Source organism: Falco naumanni, chromosome Z, assembly GCF_017639655.2.
Source record: "Falco naumanni isolate bFalNau1 chromosome Z, bFalNau1.pat, whole genome shotgun sequence".
Classification (NCBI taxonomy): domain Eukaryota; kingdom Metazoa; phylum Chordata; class Aves; order Falconiformes; family Falconidae; genus Falco; species Falco naumanni.
The window spans coordinates 75,044,993-75,067,528 of NC_054080.1; the positions used below are offsets into that span (position 1 = coordinate 75,044,993).

General features: G+C 49.6%; 1 protein-coding gene across 8 annotated transcripts in view; it reads right to left on the minus strand.

Moving 5' to 3' along the window:
• Positions 1-22,536, minus strand: part of RUSC2 (RUN and SH3 domain containing 2) — a 63,062-nt gene that overhangs the window by 37,890 nt on the left and 2,636 nt on the right. For 3 of the 8 annotated variants that reach the window (XM_040579201.1, XM_040579203.1, XM_040579197.1), the window contains exon 1: positions 17,440-17,720. The gene's annotated coding sequence lies outside the window, so the exon portion shown is untranslated. Of the gene's footprint in view, positions 1-1,577; positions 1,908-13,792; positions 13,914-17,439; positions 17,722-22,536 lie in introns of those variants that run through there. The other 5 variants (XM_040579204.1, XM_040579202.1, XM_040579198.1 and 2 more) reach the window with 4 other exon arrangements.

Consider the following 22,536-nt stretch of genomic DNA (forward strand, 5'->3'; position numbering starts at 1 on the left):
CATGTCCACCAAGCAATTCACAAGAGATCTTCCTTCTGAAACAAGGGATCACCCCCTGCAAAAGATCAGGTTCTTTGCTATCCCAGGGCCATGTGAAAGGATTTTTCCATCACCCCCCTTTCACCAGAGGCAATTGCAACCTGCTCCACAGGCAAGCCAGTGCTGCTCCTGACAGTGTGTGGCTGATTCTGGTTTTCTGCCACAGTCTGGGCACAACCACACAGCCCAGAAACTCAGCTGTGCTCCTGGCTCTGCCGGGGAGATGTTTCTAGCACTGGAGCAGCTGCCCTGAGACAACTGTTCTGGAGGGACTGTTACCAAAATTGTCACCAAGAAAGCTCTCCAAACCAAACGGTAGTTTAGAAAGCCAACATTGGTTTATCGCAGCACTGGGGGCATGGGGGATTTTTCCTCCTACCATGCACACCAAGCTGCTCCAGGGTACACATTATATACAACAGAGTAGTTGTATATTCATAGTATGTTACATATGCATTGTCATTCAAGCACAGGATTAGTTACAAGTTTCTCACTTCTAATGCAAATTAGTGTGCATCCTCTGATAGCACTGCTGAAGCTCTTTACTAACTATGTATGGACCTCAAGAGGGGGTTTCCCCTCTTTTGGGGGGGGTGCTATTGGAGTCAGAGGTTGCCATCTCCCACTGCCGCAATCGCTTTTGCACTACTTTCAACTAATTTTCTGTTGATGTCAGTGGATTGTTAACACCTTATCAGCTTGTCTCCTCTTGCCAGAACTTTCCTCACTTGAAGGCTTCTTTCTGCATAACTTAGGTAATGGTGTTCTTTTCACCATTTGTTCTTTGTTTTCCATCCTTCCCAAAACTGACTCCCTTGATTAGAAGTCCTTTCATTCATCACTTTTTAACAACTTTATAAGAGAGTCAGCTTGACTCAAAACTGTGCACAGGTTTGTTTAACATATAGTTAAACACTAAATCAGTTTGGTAATTTAGGAGTTCAGACAACAGGACCACCCACATTACTGCACTTCGCCACCGCCCTGAGCTGAGCTAAGCAGAGCTCAGAAAACGGAGTGGCCACGTCAGAAAAAGCAACCCCTATGAGCCCACACCAAACCCCATCTCCTAACCCAAGGCTCCATGGAGAGCAGGTAAGTCAGAGAAGAGGTAAAAATGTCACACAGACACACGGCTCAAAGAAATTAAGAACTGTCACACACTCGAGTACTTTTTGCTCCATGATGCACCCAAAGCAGCAACCAAACAAAACAAGCCCAGACAACATAACACTTCGCAGAAGCTTTTGCCTCTACAGAGGCCAACATAGAAAGCTATGACAGCAAATGCTGAGTCATTACTGGAAGTGGCTGCCAATTGTCTTGGACCCCAGACCACCCAAAATCTTTAAAACACCTCTTCAGGTAACATTCAAACTGCATTTCTGACTGAAAAACCAGTGGCTGGTGGGTGGCTCCCACCAAGGGCTCCCCCCAGTGCAGACAGATCCTTCCAACCAGAGCACACCTCGCACTGGCTGTGGGCTGTGCAGCCCCTTCACACTGGAGCCAGCACTGCAGACGGCTCTGCTGCTCACCTCCAAACACTGGGAATGATCTGCCAGCCCGCCCCAAAGCTCAGGGTCCGCAGGTCCTTCCCGAGAGGCTGATGCACCTGCCCCACCTGTGGTACTTCACGCTCCCCAGCCTACCACTTGCCTTTCCTTGGATGCTGGAGACCTGCACCACCACCTGGTCCCGTTCAAGCAGCAGGGATGAGCTCCAGGGAGGATGCAGGAGCGAGAGACCTACCTCCACGCCTGGCCATTACAGCAAGCAGAATGCTAGTCCTGGTGGTTTCTGCTCCACCCAAGCTGCAGTAAATGAGACTATTTACTGTACTCCCATTAGCGTGCAGCCCCCGGACCCCCGCACAGCCAGTCCCATTGTATTATCAGTGTTAATTAAGGCAGGCTCAAGCAGCCATCTCTGGCCCCTTCAGCTGGGACAGTCAGGGAGCAGCAGCGAGGAAGGAGACAGTCTCAGCTGCAGAGCTCTGTGCAGAACAAGGAGCGTTTGTTACCCAGGAGACTCATTCCCACAGCAGAGAGGAGAATGGAAACTATTTCCATGCCCTCCCCAGCCCTCCACGAGCATTGCCAATGCTGACGCCAGGAGGTATAAATGCTGGCAGGCTGAGTGCTTGCCTGCATCCTTGTCCCTGCCACAGGACACTGGCATTAACCAATTCACTGACAGCAATGTCTGCCTTGGGTAACAGACATGCACACCAGAGCAGATGGAGTCAGGGGGCTGTTTTGTTAAAAATCAGATAGAGCAATGCAGCAGATAAGGGGCTCCCTGAGAAACCCACCTATTTACATATCTCTTCCCAACATCAACATTTGTATCCTCCTCCCCAAAACATGCTCAGCACCTTCCCACCACCCCACTTGCACCTCTGCAGCAAGCACCCCTTTGCTGCATCTCCCTACCGGGCTCCACCACACTCAGCACCAGCAGTAAAAACTGATGGGCTGCCCTAAAGCTTTGTAGGTACTAAGAGATTACAGGCACTAATGAGGAAGAAGAAAGCTGTCTCCTGGGGACTGTCTTCTAGGAGATGACTTCTCTTTGATCACAGAGATGAGTCGCATGGCTGATGCCACAGTCTCAGGCAAGGAGGGGAGGAGGGATACTGCAGGCTGCTGACTGCACTCCCTAGAGAAGCAAGGTGAGGGAGATGGAGGTGCCAGAACACGTCTGCTCCTACAGTAACAGGTGTTCCTGTTCTGCTTGGTCTGGAGAGGTAGGTATAGGTGCTTCCCACACACTGTGCAGGAGAAAATTGCTTATCATGCAATGTCAAGTCTAATTCCTCACAGGCATCCTGCATGTCAGGTGGGGCTTCTGACGTCTCACCTCCCTCTTGCTCCAAGGGTGTGAGAACTCAGTGCACATGTTCGCCCACCCATGAGCTCCACTGAGGAGGCACACCCTGTTCCCAGTGCCAGGCTGAAGCAGAGCTCACTGCTGTGGAGGAGCCCCATGTGCTGCACTCACACTGGACACCAGCCATGTGTGTGCCCAAGGCGCTTGCTGACAACAACCGGGACACAAATAGATCATTTAGGCAGAAAAAAAGCACAATACACTTCTGTCTTGGTCTCAGGCTCCTTCCTTCATATTCCAGGCAGGAATTGGCTGCTAAGGTCAGCATGCCCCCACCTACAAGAAGGAAGAAACCTTTCCACTTCTACTGCAGTTGTACAGCAAGGGCACCCACCAGCAGGCCAAGCCTCCCACCCATCTGCTGCATGCTCCAGTGACCAGTGAACTGGAAACAGCTCAGCCCCAGATCCCAACCAGCAGCCTGGGCTGCAGCTCACACTTCCAGCACTGGGCAGGAACAGGTCTTCAACCACCCCTCACCGTCAGGTGCGGTGCACAGTGCGACCACCCTCACAACATCCAGACCACCCCGGGGCTGGTGCCTCTACACCGCAGCTCACAGCTATGACCCAGCACAGGGAGCTGCCTGCCACCTCCTCCTAAAGGATGGGTGTTTTGACCTAACCCTCATTACTTTCACTGTGTTCTGCGCCTCTCAAGGAAACAGAAAGTGGTACAAGCAACAGCAAGCTCATTGCCACAGTGGGCAACCTGTGCCTTGCTATCTGCAGATGCCACAGCATGAGCCTCTGGCTCATAGAGACCCCATCTGCAGCATGCCCACAGGAGGGAGGGACATCTTCACTTTTTCCCACATGCTGGACCGACCACTCATGAACAAAGCAGGAGCAGCTCAGTGCCTTCCCACCTTGCTCACTCATTGCTTGTGGCACAAATCTGAATCCCCAAGACATGGCAACCCCATCCATCACTACTGAGGCCATTTCAGCAGTGCCAGAGAGAGGGATGTTGGTCAGAGCTGAACTAAAAGCATGGTCCTGCTCAGCTGGAGCAAGGGGGACCAGAACACAGAGGCCAACTGGAAAGCAGGAGATGCTGAAAACTTCATAAAATCCTCCGAAAGGAAAACCAAAATAATTTCCCATCCCTGCAAGCCCTGCCCTTCAAGGTCAAACTACATTTCTCTCTCAAACACATAGAGATCAATACAGGCTGATCATTACCAACATGCGCTTGACGACTTTTCTATTTGGTGGGAACAAATACAGGAGCTTTTGAACGAGGGGTCAAAAATCCAAGCAGATTGATAAAAAGCACACATTAGCATAGTGGCAATGCCTGCCCTCAGTCCTTGCATTTCCCCAGGGGGTCAGCAACAACGGATCCCTACTGAGCCTGCCTTCCGAAAGGATCGGATCGGATGCCAGGCACTGGAGACTGGGGAGTTATGCCGGTTGCAGACACATTCACAACAGCAGGATTCAGAAGCACCCCCACCCCACCCCCCCCATGATCCTGCACCAGCAAGTGCTGCCCACTGCCCAGAACATCAATACTGACTTCCTCAGGGCTAGTGACACAAGGCAGGAGTCACACCTCCAAGTAAGACAATAGCTTGAAAAGAGAAAGTTGGTTTTTTCCCCCAAATTTGAAATTTCTTGTTGCTTGCTAACGGCTTTCTAAAAGAATTAGTTCCCCAAATTAATTTCTTTGATGTTTTAAGAACATTCTCTGAATTTCCAGTTTATCTTTACCCATGCACAGCTCACCCCTATTCACTCATATTCCAAAAATGAGCTTTAACGTCAGCATTTATTCCGTCTGTGTTTAAAGTTATATCATCTGAGTTCTTTAATCACTTCACATTAGGTAGGCTCTCCATTTCTTTGATCATACCCATATCCCTTCTCTGCACCTGACCCAGTTTGCACACAGCCTTCAGAGAGCGACTGGAAATGTATGCGGTCTTCCAAGCAATGTCTCACCATGACTTAATATGCTAAAAATTCCCCATTTCTGCCTCAAGTATTTTGTCCAATGTGTCACGTTGGATGACATTTATCTTTTTCATGGCTGCAGCATACTAGATGCTCACAGTTGTCCTGGACGTCACTGACAAACCCTGGGTTTTCCCCCATCTCACTTTCCCCAGTGAGCTCCCAGCTGGAGCTGAACTTTTTGCTCATTTCTCATGCACACAATCATACAATTTTGAACGATCCAATTCCCATTTGTATGATTCCTGAAGGACATGCAAGTTCTTCTTGCTGAATAACCCTGAACTCCCTGTGATGATGCTTGCTAGCTTTGTGTCTTTAGGAAATACCACTAGTAAAATTTTAAGGCTCCGAGTGTTACTTGAAGTATTAAATAACTTCCATTTCTAGACTTCTCTCCACTAACAACTTCTTTTCAGACAAGTAGTTCTTCTTTCAACATTCCTGTTATCTTCCTCTAGTCTGTTTACTGCTCCTTAGATCTCAAAGGGTATTATGGATAGAAGTCCACATGGGTTCAAGGGGAGGCAAGACAAGGACTTGAGAGAACCATTTCAGTTTACTAAACAGATAAAATATAACAGATGTAGCAAAATCCCCTGGAAAAAATCTTGGGATATGAGACCTGCTTGCCCTGCTCACCCTCCTCCCTCGCTGACCACCTGCGATCTATTTTTGGAAAAGTCATACTGGGCAAGGTGGTTCCTTCATCCCAGTCACTCTCTCGATTTCTACCTCCCTGTACTCAGGTCAAATCTTCCTACTGCTAGCAGCTGATGCCTCACTGCCTGGGAACAGAGGCTTTCAAAAGCTCCATAAGAAGTCAAAACTATCAGATAGAGCTAGTGCTGGCAAGGCTTCCCACAGGGCTGGGCTGAGTTCCACGTACTTCTCCAATACTGAGACATCTACGGGAAAACCAAACCAAGCCCACAACAGCTGCCTCTCTCCAGGTCCCTTCCAGCCCAGGATTCTACTATATTCATCATCTTTTCCTAGGAAAGTGCTGCTATCAAAATTTTATACACTGGAGACTGGGGCAATAAGGAGATGTGAATCACTTGGAAGGTTGTGGGAAAAGGAGAACAGATCCTACAATCCCAGTGCCCATCTTCTAGCTATAATACTCAGTACTGCCCAAGCAAGAGCAGAAAGAACTTTTAGGCTGAGAGAAATCAGGACAAAAACAACAGAGCAGCTCCTGAATCATGCCTGAAGCCTCAGCTTCAATCTGATAAACCACGCTCATAAATCTGTACAGCAGACTGTGAATTAAAGCAAAGCCTGGATATAACTCATCCAGCCTGAGACTTCAGAGTGAAACAGGAGCTCAGCTCTCAGAGCAAACCTCCTTTTTCAAGCACTCACTCAAATATTGATGATATACTGAGTGGGAATATAAACTCTTCCACCAATCAAAGCCTTGGCAAAAGGAACTGAAAGGGTATCATTACAAAAAAGATACACCTTCTAATCTGGCAGTATTTGCTCTGAGCAACCCGTGGTAGCAGTGGATATTAAGGTGTTATTGGCTTCACTCCTATTAAAATCAGTTTTTAAAATGGGATCAATGCTGCCTCTACAGCACAATTTACCTAAACCATTAATTTCACCATAACTTAATACTCCCCTGCAGCCACGGCGAAAGCCTTAAGTTGCCACATTACCTACTATACTGGAGCTGGTGAATTTAGCAACCGCAGTTCTGCTGTATTCACCAGTTTGTATTCTGACCTCAAATAAAAATTACGTATTTCCAACTAAGCAGCTGAAAAGCCGCAGGGCTGAGCTGAATCTGCAGCCCAGAAATGGTTCACTACCTACATACTAAGTACAACCACAGATTGCTGTGTACACAGCATGCACTGTTCAAGGAAGGTGACTGCTTATAGTTCCCGTGATGTACACTGAAGTGACATTCCCTTCCCACTGCAGGGGCATTGCCTGGCTGACTCGAAGTGAGGGTGACTGCACTGCATACGAGCCTCAGCTCACAGAGACTGCAATGGAAGGGATGCAGCAGGAAAGGGGCAAGCAGAGGAGAAGAAAAACATCACTGTTGGACACACAAGAGGCCACATACAAGAATGGAAAAAGCTTCATGCCCTCCTGGTTCAATACTGAGTGTCCTGGTTTTGGCTGGGGTGGAGTTAACATTCTTCTCAGTAGCTCATACAGCGCTGTGTCTTGGCTCTGATGTGAGAATGCTGGTAACACACTGATGTTTTTAGTTGTTGCTGGATAACACTTATACGAAGTCAAGGAGTTTTCCATTTCTGGGAGGGGACACAGCGAGGACAGCCGAGCTGAACCAGCCAAAGGGGTGTTCCACACCATGGGGCGTCATGCTGGGTATATAAACCTGGGGGGTTGGCTGGGGCCTGGGGATCGTTGCTCGGGCACTGGCTGGGCATGGGTCAGCGGGTGCTGAGCAGCTGTACTGTGCATCACTTGTTCTCCTTTCTCCTTTTTCCTCTGGATTTTATCCTTTTCCCCACCTTTCCATTATCACTTGTTATTGTTATTATTGTTATTGTTGTTGTACTTACATTTTTATTCAGCTTAAATTATTAAATTGTTCTTATCTCAGCCCTCGAGTTTTACATTCCTTTCCGACTCTCCTCCCCACCCCTCTGGGTGTGGGGAGCAAGCAAGTGGTTGTGTGATGCTTGGTTGCCAGCTGGGGTTAAACCACAACAGTCCTTTTTGTGGTGGCCCCGCACCACAACTAAAAGCATCAGTGTGCTATCAACATTGTTCTCACATCATAGCCAAAACACAGCACTGTACGAGCTACCAAGAAGAAAGTTAGCTCCATGCCAGCCAAAACCAGGACAGAGTCATAAATACTGCAGTTTTCCAAGGCAACAAGGAAAAGTGCTGCAGGTTTCGCACAGAAAGCCCACACTTGCCTCTCTGCGCATGCCACAGCACTGCCCTGCCATCACTGCTCAGGGCCACCGCAGAAGTCAAGCGGTGAGATCTCCCAACTCACCACAGAGTGAGTTCCCAACAGACGTCCCTGTTCTCAAGCTCTCCCACCTTTGCAACAAAGCCCAGCGAACACATAACCACCCGCTGATTTATTAGAAACGTGCTATTAATTGTGGTTGTTTACACTGATTTTTTTTCTTAAGTTTCTCCATTTACCACTCAAACCAGACATGCAGTGCTGCTCTGCCAGTGTTACTTGCCCCAGCTGTCTGTTTCAACAGCAAATAAAGCAATGTCTAGACAGCTTGTGCTTCTGCAAAGCGCTCTGTCATTAAAAGAGGCTATTGAAGGTACACTCAAAAACCACCTGCTAGCAGGAATGCCACAACACAGTATTGGCAGGCACAGGACTTCAGTGCCACCCCAGAGACTGTCTGTGCTCCTGAGCACCCACATCCCAGCAGGCACCAAGGAAAGCTGCAAAAGGGAAACAGGACCACTGAAAACTTCTGCTAAAAACCCTTTGTAATGCAGACTTGTAACTAACTCCTGGAGACCCTGTCCACCACTTGTGCATTTAACCTGCTGGCTCTCAGATGGAGTGGTTATTTTTTACTCTTCATCTGTGTTGTCTACAGTACTGATACTGTTAGCTGAAGGGATAAGGTCTATTCATAAACAGCAAATTGGCAAAAATTATAACCATTGCCGTGACAGCTCACACACCACAGATTGCACATCCCCACCCATAATCATCATGCATGACCTGCTCATTCTGAAGGGATCTGTGGTTACCATAGATCACAGGCTGAACTTGGGTAATAGTGGCATTTTGCTTTGAAGCTGACAAACAGTATGTAGGGCTGTATGAATAGGCATGTCGTACGCAAGACGTGGAGTAATCCTAATCCCTCCTCTCTGCCCAACACACCTCATGGACATGTCCTACATGTACAAGCTGATGAGAGTTCAAAGAGAGCAAAACAGAGTAAATTGCAAAGCAAAAAGGTTAGTCGCTTGCAGAAAACTAGGGGGCACATAAAAGCTCTTCTTAAATGTATAAAAGGCTGCTGCCAAGAGCAAGTGAGTAAACTGTTCTCCAAATCCTCAGCAACAGGAACAGGCTCCCTGAGGGGCAGCCAGGGGAGTTTAGGTTAGACTTCAGGTATAACAGATAAAACTAGCTGTTCGTTATTCTACCAAAAAAGCAGAGCAGTCAGGAGATAAGACTGGTTTGCTTAATATTTTTGCATGGTCTTGTCTGCCTCAGCAGCTCTTTTCTTTACTTTCTTAGAGGCGTGCATTCCTGTAATTTTAACAGGCTTTTACTGTCAGAAAGTGGAAACTATTTGGTTTTATGCCTCTGCCACTGAAGAAATGCCCATCTTACGGTCTTGGTCAACCCCATGTGCCATGGTATCAGGAGGCAGTGATAGAGGGAAGGGAATGGACTGCTAAGACGCAGGATGCAGCAGATAATGTTCCAATCACTGGGAGCTTCTGGAGGGATGAAACAAAGAAACAAGGAGTGGCATAGCTGAAGTCCACTATGCCTGGGTCAGGGAGATGTAATTATGGCTTCTGGAAGTCTTATTCTCATGTGATTTCTGTTTGACTCAGAGGAGCAGGAAGCCTCTAATGCAGGATTAAAAGCCGAGAGCAGCTTATTCTGTGAGGTAGAATAGCTGGAGAAACAGAAACATGCTCCTGGAAAGACACATCAAATGTACAAGTACAGTCTGAGAGTGGAAATGCATCCCATGCCAGCTGATCTAGTAGCTAATCCACCCAGCTGTTGAAAACACACTCCAGGTGGGTTTTTTTCCTAAATGGAATATGCTTAGCGCCAGCTTTTAGCCAGTGCATTCATCCACCTTTCATCCACTGCAGTGAAGTGACTTTTTCTCACAAATTTGGTATTGTTGAAGATGATCCTTGACTAAGTTTTTCTCTAGTTATTATTAACTTCTTCCCATCTAATCGAGCAGGCTGTCCCAGATCATCGGTCAGCTGTACCTGATGTCTCCATGCCAAGTCAGCCCATGAATAAACAACCTTTTGGGTATATGTGCCTATTGGTATGTGTTTAATTGGCACAAAGAGTCTAATCTGCAGCACGTAGCTGCTATGCTGCCAGCTGTACAAGTCTGCCTCCTCCAAAAGACATGTGGAACCGACAGGCAGCCATCCCATATGCAGGCAGGCACACAGAGCCAGAAATGGGAGGTACATGGCTGTCAACTGTGCACAAGAAGTTTACTGAGGCTGGAGGGATAAAGGGGATCCAGGTGTGGGAGGAAATCCTGCCATGCTCTTTAAAACAGAAAATAAAAGCTGGCAGACGCAAAGCCTGGGCACCAGCAGTGACACAGGCCATGAAGGCAAAGCAGGTCACAGGAGATGCCTGAGAAACATGCCAACCTTAGACTGTGTTGGACAGGCTGGGACAGGGCTCAGGCCCATGTGAAGCAGATGAAAGGGCTGGAGCACACTGCCCTACGGGGCTCCCCATGGAGACTCTGCACTTGAGGAGCTGCTGGAAACTGGTGTGGGGCTCTGGCGCTGCACAGAAGACTACTGATAAATGCCAAGCAAAGAGGTGCTTAGAGATTACAAACATGGTCATGTGTCCCCATGCACCCCAGACACATTCCAGTCTGGGAAACAAGAGCATGCCAGCGTGGAAAGAGCCTGAAAGGGCTCTCAGGAGCTCTGTAGTGTACGATGATACTCAGAGACTTGGCTCAGGACTAATAATAAGCAGCAGTGATGATGACTCAAGAGAGCAACTTTGTTGGCTGGACATGGGAGAGGAGCAGGAAGGAGCAGAGGAATGAACGAGCAGGAAGCCCCTGATGAAGGACTGATTGCCCAGAGCATGTTCCTGGAAAAACAGAAACATGCTTTTCATCTCCATGACGTTTTTCCATCTTGGGACAATTCTGTAGCCTCATTTCAATACATACTTAAGAAAGCATCCCATCCTGTGCAGAAACCCAGCATGTGACTCTCAACACACAGCAAGGAAAAGAGAAGACCAGATAAATGGTGAGATCGGGAAGAGGGCTAGTGAGGGCTCAGCATGTGAGATATAACAATCCAAGCCAGAAGACAAGCTGCTGCTCTGCTCTCAACTCATGCTCAGTGCAACAGCTGGAGAAAACTCTCAGTCATGACCTTTTAACAGGACCTGCTCTCCATCTCTAGGAACACCTGCCAGAATTAGTAATCCCATATCAGAGGAGGTGAAGCATGGCGTGCCAAACAGCACTTGTGACCTTTTTAGCAATTTTTGCATGCCTGCTGTTTTCACAGAAACTTTCTGTATCAGCTTAAAATAAATCCATCCTTTCTGAAAGCAAAGTACTCAGAGACTGCAGAAGCATCTGGCCCTTCCTCTACAAAGCCAGAAATCAGCACGGGTGTTATCTGGGGATGCAAACATGGAGGCCAAGGAACTATACAGGGGGGTTAATGCTGCAGTCCTGAACCCAGCATCTGAAAGTGTGGTCTCCCCTGTCCATGACACTGCTGCTTTTGACTCTGAGCAAATACGTAAACCCAAGCACTTCCCCCACGTTTGCAGCTCTTCTCCTCTTCTGCATGCAAGGCTCCACATATTAAGCTTGTAACAGCACAGAGTGCTCCACTCCCACAGGGGGTAACTTATCCTACATCCCATATTAGACCAGGCAAGATAGAAGCCACATTATCTGTCTGCAGAAGGAGCATCTCTGTCTCCATATGGGGCTTCTTTGTGCATGAGCCCTCCAAGAAGCATTTCTGTGAGTTCTAGGTTCGATGCACTGAAGACAAGGACTCAGTGGGGTCTGCTGCTTTCCAGTGAGGTCTCTTGTTTTCCAGCACACAGCAGAGGCTGATGCTGCAGCAGCACGCAGACAGCCGAGTTGCATACCTAGCATAGGACTTGACCAACAACAGGCAAAATCTCAGGGAGCGTGGGTCCCGAGCAATCTCTGTAGTGTCGTCTGGTTTACAGTTACAGGCACCAAAACACGTTTCACAGCAATGAAAAGGGCAGGATTTTGGAATAACTTTTGTGTTTCTATGGATAGCAAGAATATCCTGAGTTGTAGCTGTTAATTTAACATACAGATTTAATATGCCTGCCCCAATTAAACTAATCTCCAGCTACCAGCCCTTGGGATAAACCTAGAACGCTGCATATGCCATTGCTACCGCCCAAGACTTTCTAGTGAAGCACCTACCTGTGGCCACCATCAGGGACCTGGCAGCAGCTAGATTAAATCCCAGGTTAACCCCTCCTGGAATGTCCTACCTCTCATCAGACCTAGCAATAATAACACACACAGGGAAAGCTCAGTAGCAAATAGCCTAATTAGAAGTGAAAGTCTCATATCCTCTTGGTAACCAGCACATCTGCTGCACCTGAGGGTCAGTGTCCTCTGTGGTCAGCAGGGCAGCAAGAAGGAGGAAAGCATGGGGAGCCCTGCCAGACTCCCTCCTGCTGCCCCCTCCCAAGGGTCCAAGGCTGCTCTCTATGGAAGATTCACAACACTTTGGCTAAAACAACGGCAGCATTTGGGCAGGGCTGGGTGTTATTTTTAACGCTTGCTCACATAACTCTTTGGATGAATCCTGGGAAGAGCTTGTCACCAAAATAGTATACTGTGGGCACTATTTATACACCCACTGGCAGCACAGCAGGACAGGCTGAGAAGGGAAAGCTAGAACACCCCCTTCCCTCCCCACAACAAGGGATACAGGGGGCCCTGAAACATGGTTTGTGGTTTGGGCTCACCCTCATAAGTAAACCATCACCTGCAGAAGGCCTGATATCCTTGTTTGTCCTGTTTAGGAGACTCTCATCCACATGGGAGGCAAGCCCAGGTACAACAAGCCTGGGGAAGATGGATGGCTGTGTGTACAGGGGCAGGTGCATGCCAGCTGCTATGAACTAAAAAGAGAACAGCTGTGCCTAAACACCAGCGAGGTCAGAAAACAGTGCTGCTCCCCTCCTAATTATCCATCCTTGGCTAGTACAGGGAAGTCCAGCAGTAGTAGGGTTTCTTGGTCATCACGACTATCATGGTTTAATGCCAGACAGCAACTAAGTACCACATAGCTGCTTGCTCACTCCCCTCCCCCCACCACAGGATGGGGAGGAGAACTGGGAAAAAGATAAAACTGGAGGGTTGAGATCTGAACAACTTAATAATTGAAAAGGAGAGAGAAGGGGAGAGGAAAAAAATCGAAAGGGACGGGAAAAGTCCGAAGTGATGCACAATACAGTTGCTCACCGTTTGCTGACTGAAGCCCAGCTAGTCCCCAAGCACCAATCCACAGGCCCCAGCCAACAACCCCCAGTCCCTTCATAACCCTTTTGAGACTGTTCAGGGAAAGAGGGCTCTTCCTCTGTCTCATATTCTGTGGTAAAAATAAATTTTATTTTATTTTTTAAATTTTAAATTTTAAATAAAAGACCATATTTTATATATATAAATATTAAAAAAAATTTAAAAAATATTAAAAATAAAGCCATTTTCATCCTTACTGAACTTCCTTCATTTTTGTCTTCCATGAGTTTTTTTCTCCCTCCCCCTTTCTCCCAAGGCACACTCAGACTGCTCTCTGCTTTCATGTCTCCTAGAGAAGCAGGTGACATGACCTGTAGAATATGCACAGGATGCTGTGTGTGAACAGAGAAGACAGATGGGCTCTGGAGCACCAGCACACCATCCTGCAGTAGAAAGGGAGCCACAGTCTGAGTTTCCAGTGTGTAGGTAAAAAGCAAATGGATATATGCATTTCTTTTCCATGCAATAGAGGCTACAGCCTGATCAGCATGCCGACTGCTCATTAGAGCTAAAGAACAATGCAAAATAAAGCTGCATACACCGTGCTAATTGAAGCATGCTCTCCAGGCAGGGGCAGGGTTGGCTGCCACCTTACATTTAGCAGAATAAATGGAATGGATCTGCTCCTACCTTGCCAGATGCAATCTCCCCAGATCATGGCCTCCGCTCACTGCAGCATGAAGCTGGGGGCAGCAGCAACAGCATGAGAGCAGCAGGACAAATACAGCACGCAAAGCCTGTGGTAAACCAAAGCAAACCCAGCTTGTGCCCGTGTTGGCTCAGGGATCAGCGAGCCGTGCTGCGGGGCGTCTCTGCAGGCTGCTCCCCCGTTGCTGCAGGATGGCGGGCGAGAGGCTACATGACAAGGCACTTCTTCCAGATGGGAGCTGGCTGAGGGATTCCTCCCGCTGCCAGGCACCTGCCTCTCCTTGGGCACAGCAGTGCCAGGGTGCCAGTCTCACTCACAGAACATGTGGGCAGGACAGAAAAGCGAGGGCTGCGGGCTGCTGGCAATGCAAGGGCCAGATCGCTCATGAAAGCCCCAGTATAAACACAGATGCACTGTCGAGAGGACTACGGCAGAAATGCAGCTCGTGTTACAAAGAGCCATTTACAGCAAGCTCAGAAAGAAGCCAGCAAGATGAGGCTGTGCAGGCTGGCTCCACGGACTGACTGCTCAGGCAGGGGGTGGGAGGGCAGCTGCCTGCGAGGGGAAGCCCTGGGGTGAAGTGACCACTAACGAGGGGAGACTCCCCCCAACTCCACACTCTCCAGCAGCTCCTACAATGCCACACAGAGCACCTGCTGGCAGGAATGCAAACGTAAGCAATTTGGTAGCCTATGCCCCACTTGGGGTGGCCCCAGCCCCACAGCTGTGCTGGTGCTACAGAAGCCCATCATGCCCGGGAGAAGGGCTGATCCGAGCGTTGCTTCATCCGTGAGTGGGATCGGCTGATGGCGAAGGAGCCCATTCCTCTTGTCCAGGCCCTCTCCCCATGCTCAGGGGCTCCACATCATTGGGACTTGGAAAGAGAGACTCCTTCTGTCTCCCATGTGCCTTTGGCACTTCCTGCTAGGATTCTTCTTTCCCTGACATTTCAGGATAACTTCCGAGCTGTACTGGAACTGGACTTGATGGCAGATAAGGAAGATGGGGGGTAGGGACTAGCTTGGCATGGAAGCAATGTGTCCAAGGATCTGGAGGCTTTCCCTCCCCTGTGCCCGCAACTGGAACCAGCAGTACGGGGTTTTTGCAACTTCCAGCTACTGCCTATTAAACAAGCACTGGAAAACCTCAGCAAGAGGCTGAGAAGGCGCTGTTTCAGGATGCGTATCACAGCAGGCTTAGCCTATTTTCAGTAAGGCCAGAGCCAGACAGGCATATAGCTTATGATCTCTGGGTGCAACTGGTGACAAAGAACAGGGAGCCCATGTAGTTCTGAAGCAACTAAAGTCTGTTCTGTAGAGGCTGGGGGGACCTCCTTTGAAAAAGTATTTCCTAGCCTCAATAGAAAAAGTTTGGAAACAGTTGCCTTAGGCCAATTGCATCAGTGCGTGCTGTTAAAAAACTAGCTTCAAGGACAGCACAGGGACCCCAGAGTAATAGCTGTATGTCCTGGTGATAGCCACCAGAAAGGTGAAGCCAGCCAGGGATTACGCCAGGCTGAAGTGCTCCCTGCTGATGAATGCAGCCAGGCTGTATTCTCTATTGTTTCCCCCCTCCAGCAAAGTGCTGGTACGGACACTACATCTCCACCCAACTGAGAAAGCAGGGTTATTGGAGTTAAAAATTGCAGTTCCTGCAGACCCTGATACCCTTCCCCTGGACTGGCAGTGCCTGCGACAAGGAAAGTGCTTTATGCTTTCGGCCTCCATGGTACAGGGGGTCTCCACTGCAGCCCAGCCCAGCTGACCTGGGGATGAAATTAATGCTCCTGGCAATGAGCTGCCCTTGCACATGACAAAAAGGGAAAATTTCCCAATGTAACAGCAGTGACTCTGGTCCCAGGTGGAGCTCCCCAGGTCTGTCTGGGACAAAATAGAGCCATGGCTTCATCACCAAGCGTTCATCAACATGGACAAGAGGGCTCCAGAGAGGGGGCTGCGTCTGCAAACATGATGAGCCTTCATGACTTACTCCTGCTGCAGTGGGTTTGCAGGGCAAGGTTTTGGTGGCGGGGGCGGCACAGGGGCGGCCTCTGTGAGAAGCTTCCAGAAGCTGCCCCCGTGCCCGGCGCAGCCCGTGCCAGCGGCTCCGAGCCGGGCCCGGTGCTGGGCAAGGCCGAGCCCGTCAGTGCCGGTGGCAGCCGCAGGGATCGTGTATTTCAGACCGTGTATTTAAGTGCGACCGAGCCCAGCAGCCCCGCGGCCCCCGGGCCGGGGCAGGGGGAGGCCGGGGGGCTCCAGGCGCCGCAGCAGCGGCTCCCCCCAGCCCGCGGGGCGGCCCCCGGCGGGGCGGGCCGTGCCCCCAGCCCGCGGAGCCCCCGGGGGAGCAGCTCCCCCCCCCGCAGCCCGGGCAGGGCCCCCCCCGGGGCAGGGGGTGCCCGCAGGGGGCCGTGACCCGCGGGCGGCGGCGCTGGAGCAGCTCCGGGCAGGGCCCGCGGCCCCGCGGGGAGAGGAGCCCGGGGCCGGGCCGGGCTGGGGCAGGGCCGGTGCCCCCGCGGGGGGCCGGGCCGGGCCGGGCTGGGCCCGAGGGGCTGCGCCCGCGGGGGGCCGGGCCGGGCCGGCCGTGAAGAGCCGCAGCCCGCGGGAAGGACCCACGGCGGAGAAGGTGGTGGAACTGCTGCCGTGGGCTGGAGCCCGGGCTGGAGCGGGGGCAGAGTGAGGAGCCCCGTCCCTGAGGGGGAAGGAGCGGCAGGGACAGTGGGTGAGGGACTGACCCAGCCCCCATCGCCCAGCCCCCTGCACCGCTTGCTCGGGGTGTTTTCTGGTCTGGGTGGTAATGAAATAAACTGATTTCCCCAAGTCGAGCCTGCTTTGCCCGTGACTGTAACTGCAGAGTGACCTTCGCCTTACCTCGACCCACAAGCCTTTTGTTGTATTTTCTCTCCCGTGTGGCTGCGGAGGGGAGCGATGAGCGGCTGGGGTGGGCACTTGGCCTCCAGCCGGGGTCACCCCACCCCACCTGAACGGTGACCAGGACAGGTGTCTCCTGCAGTGAAGGTACTATACTGACACATATAAGCAACACAACACTGAAGCCATTATATCTACCAAGTTGCTTCTGCAGCCAAGCTGGTCTTAGCCAGGGAATGGCTGAACACCAGATGATCCCAAAGGGTTTAAAAACCATTCACAACAAACCAGGCTCAAACGAGGCAGTTGAGAGTATTTAGATCAAGGCTGCCCACCACATCTGCAGCAACAGGAATCCTGTCAAGGCACAAGTGACAGCCCTGCAGCACCCACAGCCTCCCAGGAGCACAAGCATTGACCTTGACTGGGGAACCCTGTCTCCAAGTTCTCCCCTGCACTTTCTGACCACACCTGGAGAGATGGAGGAAAGTGCTACCTACAGAAAATGGGGTTTAGCGATCTGTACAGCTGGGCCTTGTTTCAGTTTGGGAGCTGCTTTTCCCTACCAGCCCTTCTCCACCTCAGTCAGACCCACTGCCCACGTTCCATCATTCGCTGGAGGAATCCAGCCATTACAGGAGAGGATGGGCACAGTCGGCACCACTTCACAGGGCTTTACTTGTCCAGCTCAGCTACATAAAACTTCCAGCACACCACCTCAGTTTCCCCCCACCCCGTGACATAAGGATCACAACACTTACCAAGTCACTGCAGATGTTGTGAAGTTAACTTCGTTATGGGGTGCTGGCAGTCTGTACACAGTAACGAGCATTCTGTGACACTCTTTTTCCACCCATAAAGCAGGCAGTCCTGGTGGCTTTCCCAGGCGTACAAGCTACTGCACACAGCTTTCTTCTCCCTCACCACAGCAGGTAGGCTGCAAAGACAGGGATCCCTATTACCCCCCAAATCTGGAGCTTTGATCCCTCTACCAGCTGTGTCCAGGCCATCTGCCAGGCAGGAATGCGATGCACCAAGCCCAGCTTCAGCCGAGCTGTCAAGGCAGCGGAAGGGCTGGGGCTGCACTGCTCTGGAATTCCAGCAACGCACAAACGCCCTGTCAGCCTGCACCAGGAATGACTCCTCCCTGCCCTGGACCAGGCTGAATCACTGGAAATACCAAAACAACGATGAGGTCACGTTCCCAGAGCAAGGAACTGCAGCCAGATATAGCTGCATGGAGAAACGTGCTAAAAAGGGACACAGTGCACAGGCTAGAGGCTCCGGCAGACAGGCACCCCGGGTATTTGTCTTGTTTAAAAACAGCTTGAGGCTGCCAGGAGAGGTTTTTTTTTCTCTGCAGGGAGCAGCGAACTGGGGAGCACAACAGGGGCTTTAAACCCTTTATCCATCCCATTGACAGAGACACAATTAATGCTCGTGAGAGTATAGATTTGGATTCAAGGAATGAGGCAGACGTACAATTAGGATTGGATTCTGAATCCAGTGCTCCCAAAATCTCTCTGTGATAACATGTGCAGGCGTAAGCAGTGAAGAATCCCCCTGCAGCAAGGTGAATGGCAGACAAAAATCATATGCCCGTTACTGTCTGGTTGCCTTTGCTACAGCCTCCCAGCTTCTACAAAAAATCCCAATGGTAAGTTTTCAATGGGGTGAGCAGCAAGTAACAGTGGCTCCTATTGCTCCTAAAATGAGGATCTGAGGCACTCAATTATCAGCAAATAGGCTTTCCAAGGCAGTGCAGTTCCAGCTTTTCCCAGTTCTCAGTGGAGAGAGACTGGAGACATTTTGCTAGACTGTGAAGGAAATTGCTACATAGGACTTGGAAAGGATAGAGGATCACAATAGAATTTGCAATAGCCTGCTCTTTCCCCCCTCCGTAGGAGAAATTTGGATGGCTAACAATAATACCCACACTTATTTGAAGAAGATGCTCTAAGAATCCAGATTTTGTTCCATCAGGACATAAACCAGATCCTAATCAGAAGCCAAGGGGGAGCAAAGAGGAGCAGATAGCTAACGCCAGGCATCTCACGTGGCTGGCTGGGCAGCAGTCATTGAGCTGGCAGACTTCGCAACAACCACAGCAGCCTCTGGCACACTGAGCTGGTGGGCTATGTCTGCACCAGACCCTTTCTCCTGCAAGTGCTTTCAGATTTGCTAATAAAGATATAAGAAAATTTGTGGTGGTCTGTGCGAGAGCCATTAGACCAGAAGTGCTCAAAACCAAATCAGTTCATTTTCTCCCCACAGTTTCAGTGCATTCTGGTAACAGGAACCACCACAGTGGGTCACACCAAGAATTCTTCTGGTCTATTGCTGTACCCTTGGCATTTTGGCACCATCGTATACGTATCACAGAGTACAGAGTGAGCTCTCCTGAGGCTACACTCTTCCATCCTGCAATAATTAGCAGGCAAGGAGGTCACACTCTAGAGCTGGAGGCTTCACACTGGCCACCACGTTTAACAGCCACTGAAACACATCCGTGCCACTGAAGTGTCTGATTTCTCTTGGAATCTGTGTGTATTTTCAGCCTTCATGCCATCTCATAGCAACATGTTCTGCAAATCAGCTGTGTTGAAAAAAGACTTCCTTGACCTCCCGCCTAATAAATAATTTTGCTGTATGTGCTTCCTCTGTGCTCTAAGAAATAGCAAAGTTGAGTAACATCATTCCTTATTCAACTTCTCCCTACTGTACAGTATTTTATAGGCCACTATTATTTCCTACCGTCGTCTACTTTTCCTTGTTTAATTTTTCTTCCTAGAGAAGCTATCCCAGTCCCATAATCACCCTTGTTCCCCTTTTCTATACCATGTCCAGGCCTAAGTCACTCTTTTTGAGAGAGAGCGACCAGACTGTTACGTGGTACTCAAGATGCAGGCACAACATGACTATATACCTAAATACACAAGAATATATACCGGTACTTTTCCATTTATTCTTATTTCCAGTATGAGGTCTGCCTTTTTGGCTACAGCTGACCATTGAGCTAATGAGCTCTGGTAACGATCCACAGTGACTCCAAAGGGCTTCTTGTGGGCAGTGAGAAACTGTTCACAAATCACCGTTACATGTGACATTTATCAGTGTGGAATTCCATTTGCTGTTTTATCGTGCTCATAGTTTTGCAGGATACTCCTGTAATTCTTCAAGTGGTTTTCAAACTGACCACCCTGACTAACTTCAAATCATCAGAAAATTATAGTTGTCACTCCATCGTCCAAACCATCACTAGATGAGCTGTACAGCATCTGTTCCATAAAGATCCCTGCGGGACCCAGGCACTGCAGGTACCAGAGCTTTCATGCATTGCAAAGCATGGCATTTGACAAGGAGTGGTCTAAGCACAGTGACCAGCAATGCTCCATCTCAGTGAGATATCCCACCATGTCCTGATGCAAGGAGCTGTGGAGCTCTAATCGTCGTGGTCTGCACCTGAACTTGTGCTGACACAGGGCCATGCACAGGTAGACACCTGTACCATATAATCCACAAGGCTTTGCTGGGCACAGTCTCAATGCTGTGTATGTGGTAGCACAACACAACTGTAGTGCAGCAGTAGGATGGCCACACTCCACATTCCATTGCTGGGATGTGATTAGCAGCACACCAAATTTGTGCTCACACACCACCATCTGACATGGCACTCATGGAAGATGCTGCTGTAGTTTGAACCAGCCATTGTGAAATCAGCCAGAAAGAAGTTCTTCTTGTGAAGGATGTAAGCAACCTTCCCAAGAGACACCACGACCATAGTGCATAGTTTTCTGCAAAGCAGTTGAACTAGTAGAGAGGCTGTAAGCATCCTAAGGCAGTGTCCTTCAACAGCACCCTTTACAGGTTGTGCCAGACAGATGCTGATATCAGCAGAACATTTGTGACAGCAGCCCAAGAGCTGTCCATGGAGAGACTGTTCAGACAGGAGGACACTGTGACCCATTCTCATTGCTCCTGGTCCCCGGCAATGTGGTTAGCACAACTAATGCCATTTTACGAGGCAAACAGCCATTCTCTGTGACTGAGTAGGTCACACATCCCTTTCCTCCCCCCTCACTACCAGGCCCTGAAGGTCCTGTGCACCAAGCAGACAAACCAAACAGTATTTTTCTTCCCCTCCCTACTGGCGTCAACGTTTCCAGGCATCAGGAACCTTTAATAGTAACTATGATTTAGTGCCATCATCATTCTGCCAAGGATCCCTAAAAGAAGTGTCAATACCAGGTGACAGACACACGCTCATCCACAGCTCCACTTAGGACTTGGTCAGAAGTGCAGAGCCCAGGGCGAGGCTTAAAGGCTACAAAGATACTCAGCAAATACCCACCCTACGCACATCAGATGTGAATTGTGGAAACCAGTATTCCCAGGCCAGGCAAACACACACAAGAATAAGAAGAGGAGAGGGAGAATCTGTGGCCTTCAAATAAGCAGCAGATATCACAAATAAAACTCCAACCAGGATGGATTTCACGTTCCAGAATCAGACAAACAAGAGATCTATAGTCAATAAACCTCAGAAAAACCCCCGCTGTGTGTCCATGGCATTGATGAAGAAGTGGGAATTAAGTGTTCAGCGGAAAGCAGATTGAGTAAGGCCAAGCAGAACTGAGGGAACCAGCCTCCCCTGTTACCCTCCTGGAGGGACACAGCAAGCTAAAAATCTCCTACCAGCTAAGTTTACCCTGAAGCACTCCAAGTTGAGCTGGCAAACCAGCAGGAACTATGTCTGGCCCAGCTTCAGCAGAGCTCACCACAGGGAAGAGCACCAGGCAGCTACAAGTACACACAGTATCTTCATTTCATTTATTGACAGAGCTCAAGCATGCCCTTGCACACAGCAGCTTGATGGTGTGGGGAAGGGTGAAGGAGCACCTCATTTATCCTTCATCTTTTTCATGCAAAATATTGCCTGCAATCCCGGAGAAAAGACTGAAAGGAGGTTTCAGTGAACCATAATCCCTATGTAACAGCCTGGCCTGGGATGCTGCATTCTCCAGCTCGCATAAAAAGAGAACATATGTGTTCCTGCACATTGCCCATCGAACACTGCCCCAATCAACAGCTCCACCGACCCATCCAAAAGGCAAGACAACCAAGCCACTGAGCAGAGAAAACTCAGGATACCAGGCATCCTGCACAGGAAAAAGTGTCAGACAGCATCTGCTGCCACAGCAAAAACTGAACCAGAAGCAGAACTGCAGGCAGAATACTAGGCAACCATAAACCAGGCTTGCATCTTTTGAATAGTCTATGTTCCCTTATTCACAGCCTGAAGGTTTTTGAGGGATGATTGCCAGGAGGTAAGGAAGCCTCTGAAGCAGCTGCTCTAGGTGTTGCTATCTAAGCCCAAAGGATGCAAACCCAATGCTGCCAGTGAAAGGTCACTGGACTGGAACCTGGCCCAGCAGCTTCTACGAAGCACATGAACTAGGAGACTTTCAGACTACAATTTTTCAACATGACAGTACAAATTAGTTTTCTAAATACAGACCTGTACTCTACATGGAATGAATGGCCTGGCTGCCTGCAGGGCTGATGAAGGGTAACACTCTTCTCCAGATGACACAAAAGACCAGTTTAAAATTCAGGGCAGCTACTGACTCTCTGAGTCACCTTGGTCTGCATGCTTCAGGTCCTAGCTCCCTGCTGAACGAGAAGATACTGATTCTTCCTGCCTCTCAGGGGAGGGAGAATGCAATACAGCTTAAAAGATCCCAGGATCTCTGCCATAAATCCCAAAGTTAAGGGAGGCAAAAGGCATCGTTCATTAAGTACAAAAACCAGGCTTCTTTTATTAAGTGCCTGATATGGATGTGGAAGCAGGATGCAGT